This window comes from Petaurus breviceps, unplaced genomic scaffold (assembly GCF_028583685.1).
Source record: "Petaurus breviceps papuanus isolate PSGF00001 unplaced genomic scaffold, PetGlider_PUasm1.0 229, whole genome shotgun sequence".
Lineage (NCBI taxonomy): Eukaryota > Metazoa > Chordata > Mammalia > Diprotodontia > Petauridae > Petaurus > Petaurus breviceps.
This window is the reverse complement of record NW_027185903.1, coordinates 1,594,135-1,598,438: the sequence shown is the minus strand read 5'-3', so window position 1 is coordinate 1,598,438 and position 4,304 is coordinate 1,594,135. Positions and strand designations below refer to the sequence as shown.

Genomic DNA, 4,304 nt, shown 5'->3' with positions numbered 1-4,304 from the left:
GAGTGAATGCACCAGAATTAAGGGAGATTAGGAATAACTTCTTGCAAAAGGTAAAGGTTTTATATTTAGTGGACTAAGCCAGTGAATTCTCTACCCAAACTATAAGACATCATCTGAACAGCAGGCATGTTTTATCTATTTACTTTTTCTTTGTGGATTATTAAGTTGATCCTTTTTAAGCTATCATTAAGGAAGGAAGGAAGGAAGGAAGGAAGGAAGGAAGGATCAACTTAATAATCCACAAAGAAAAAGTAAATAGATAAAACATGCCTGCTGTTCAGATGATGTCTTATAGTTTGGGTAGAGAATAGCCTCAGTCTCTAGAAACTATGACTAGTGACCTGCTTGTGCCAATTCTATCTCCTTATAAATTCATAAGGCCCTATCATACACTTGAAGTGATTGTTTCCTTCTAGAAATTTAGCCTGAAATTCCAGGAGATGTCACCAAGCGAACCACAATGTTTCATAAGCAAAATTACCAGGCTTCCCACATTTGTTGCTGTGCAGTCATTTCAATCATGTCTGACTCTCGTGAGCCCATTTGGGGTTTTCTTTGCAAAGATATTGGAGTGGTTTGCCATTTCCTTCTCCAACTCATTTTACAGATGAGGGAACGGAAGGTCACGCAGCTAGTAAGTGTCTGACGCCAGATTTGAAATCAGGAAGATTAGACTTCCTGATTCTTAGCCCAGATCTCTATCCACTGCACTGCCTAGCTTCCCAGGTTACCAGAGGACATATAGAATCATAGGATCATAGATTTAGAACTGGAAGGAATCTGAGAGGCCAAATCCTTAATTTTGCAAATCAGAAAACCGAGACTCAGAAAATTATTTGCCCAGGATCACATGTAGGTAAGTAACAAAGCTAGGATTTGAACCAGTACCTCTGATTCCAAATCCAACAAGCATTCCACTAAAACATAAATCAGCACATTTATCCATTTAATTATGCTTTTTCTATAAAAAGAATTTTATTAAAACAATAAGGAATAAATTAATATTAAGGTAACTACCATGCTTCCCTGATAATAAGACCTATCCCAAAAATAAGCCCTCCCCTTACTGTGTAAGATTCCTCTAAAATAAGCCCTCCCCCGAAAATAAGCCCTATAGAGATTGCTACTGTAGTGAAGGTGATCCCCTGCGCTACACGCTACATTACGGTACCCTCTGTATGCACCGTCCCCCCCCCTCCCCCCCCCGGTGAAACACACACCGGGCTCCGAGCTGCATCCAATCAGAGCTGCAGCAGTGAGCGCGTCATCCTGTTCTATATTGAATTCATTATTAAATAAAGGTACATTTTTTTGTTCACATTTACCTGTTTATTAAAATTGCTGTCGATGTTCATTAAAATAAGCCCTCCCCTGAAAATAAGCCCTCTGGTGTTTTTCTGTCCAAAAAAATTAATAAGACAGTGTCTTATTATCGGGGAAACACGGTATGTTCTTAAATGAATATTAAAATTTCTACAAGGAGGCTGTATCCCATGTCAAACACTGCCTTCATCTCTCATTCTCTTTATCAGTTACAATCATCTATAGGCTCAAAACTATCTCCAGCATGGGATTATTTCCTGACCTAGTGGGAAATATAAAAGCAATCTCTGGCTGAGCTAGAATCTTGCCTAAAGATCAGGATTATCTTATAACTCTCTTCTTGCTTCACATTTGACCTTCTTGTCTGTCCATTCTAGATCTTGACCAGCTGCGACCTCTGATAATTGTGAGCTCCCTGACCTTTGTCTTGCATTTTCTTAGATTAGTTTACTCACATTTCATTATTTAGGTAAACTTTGCTTTGTAATGCTCTAATGCATTTATTGAGTAGCTAGGTGGTACAGTAGAATCAGCTGGGTGGTACTTGGAATCAGAATGACTCATCCTCATGAGTTCAAATCTGGCCTCAGACATTTCCTACCTATGTGACCCTGGGGAAATCACTTCATTCGTTTACCTCAGTTTCATCATTTATAAAATGAACTGGAGAAGAAAATGGCAAACCACTCCAATATCTTTACCAAGAAAATTCAAAATAAGACCATGAAGAGTCAGATATGACTGAAACAACTGAACAAATGCATTTACCATGTAATGTGTATTATAACTATATTAGTGTCATCTACTAGACTTTAAAGTTTTCCTTATCCCCTCAATCGTATGTGTCTCCCTTCTCAAACTATCTTGTATTTAATGACTTTGTATTTACTTATATTTACTCTGTATATATAGATAAATATTTGTATGTATTTTATATATAAATATTTATTTATACTTTTAAAATTTAATCTACACTATTTTTTTTGCTTCTTGGAGGGGGGAGGACAGGGCAATTGGGGTTAAGTGACTTGTCCAAGGTCACACGGCTAGTAAGTATGAAGTGTATTTGAATTCAGGTCCTCCTTACTCCAGGGCTGGTCTCTATTCACTGCGCCACATAGCCACCCTAATCTGCATTATTAACATTTTCTCAAGTCTAGAAAATCAACAAAACACTAAATCAAGCCCTAATTTGTAGTATTTACCAATTTCTGAGGTGTAAATGCTCCCAATGAAAATTTAACAACCAAGCTTCTTCTATCCCCCATCAAAATATAAAATCCTTGATAAGAGATTGTTCTATTCATTGTATACATACGTAATCCACAATATCTGATACATAGTGTATGCTTAATGAATACTGATGAATTGACTGGTTTCCTAGAGGCAACTAAGTGATATAGTACATGCATATATGTATATCTTACACATGATATCTGCACATCATATACAATATATGCATATACATGTGCACATGAAGACTTTTAAATTGCCTATACTTCCAAACCCTTTAACACTTCATGTAGGCCCTAGAGTCAGGAATACTTGAGTTCAAATCTGACATTTACTAGCTGTGTGACCCTGGGGAAGTCACTTAACCTCTGTCTGCCTAATTTTTTTCTATCAGAGGTAAATCAGAGGTAATAATTGTACTTGCTTTCCAGGGTTGTTGCAAGGATCAAATGTGATCACATCTGTAAAGCACTTAGTACAGTGCCTAGCATATAGCAGGCACTTAATAAAAGCTTATTTTCCTTCCTTCCTTTCTTCTGTACTCATGCCTGAATTCTATAGGTCTCCTTAACACTGCCTTCTGGAGTTTCACTAAAGCTCCTTACTGAGTTTTTTCATTTCCTGTCTGCCAACATGCCCAAGTGTCCCAAGTACGAGAAGGAAGTTTATTGTGCTGAATGGGTGACATCCTTGGGGGAGGACTGGCATCACCTTGCCTGAGGTAAAGACATTGACCTCAGCAGGCCACGCTGAGCATGGGAAGCCCTATTGTAACTCTCCTTGCTATGCAGCCATGGTTGGACTCAAAGACTTTGGAAGAGGAGGCTCTGAAAGTCATACCTTCAAATAAACCCAGTTACTGGTAAGCCTCCTCTTCATCCGTGTGGCTTCCTTTGAATATATAGGCAAATGTCACCTAGACTTGACCTCTTGTGATCAGTCATGTCCCCAATAAACCCTAAACATGCTGACTTAAAAAAATACTGACTTCTCGTCTTGACTTGCCTAGTGATCCCAATTCTGCCACTGCCTACAACCCCATCCTGTTTTGTGGAGGGCATCTCATCCTGGGCACAGCTTCTATTCTGTAGGAGCATCTAAAACCAGACAACATTAACACACGCATAAATATATGGCAGACAAAGATAGACAGTCCAAGACAAAGAAAAAGTATGATCCCAAAGGACAGTTTAAAAAAATGTTCTTCTAGCAGCAATGCCCTTCCAGTAAAATGTAAACTCCTCAAGGACAAATGGGAGTAAGAAAATGACTAGGCATGTCTGGAAAGGCAAGTTAAAGGGTGTTTTGTCTTTGTATTCCTAGACCCAGTAAAATGACTTATATTTAGTAGATACTTAATGAATTTTGAATTACTCAGTTAAATTGAAAGAGAGCTCAAAGCTGTCCTACTTTTTTAGAAAAAAAATAGAATGTGACAACTGGAGAATAGATTGAGAGCTAGAAGGAATTTTCCAGATGAGGAAACTGAGGCACCTCTAAAAGAAGAAGTGACTTACTCAAAGACACACAGCTATCATCAGTGGCAGAATAAGAAAAAGAATCCAGATCTTTTGATTCTTTAAAGTTGTAAAGGAAAAACTATAAAATCTCCAGCTTAGATAGTTGGGGTCAGCTAAGGGGAGGATGATTTTGTCTCAAAAATGAAAGAATAGCTCCCACAGTGAGACAGGCATCTGTAATTAGCTAGGTACCATATTGGCTTCATCAGACTCTCATGTCCAGGGAAC

General features: G+C 38.3%; 1 pseudogene; it reads left to right on the top strand.

Annotated features, from left to right (window-relative positions):
- Positions 1-3,144: 3,144 nt before the first annotated feature.
- On the top strand, positions 3,145-3,529 carry LOC138167204 (cysteine-rich protein 1 pseudogene; annotated as a pseudogene).
- The last annotated feature ends 775 nt before the right edge of the window (positions 3,530-4,304 follow it).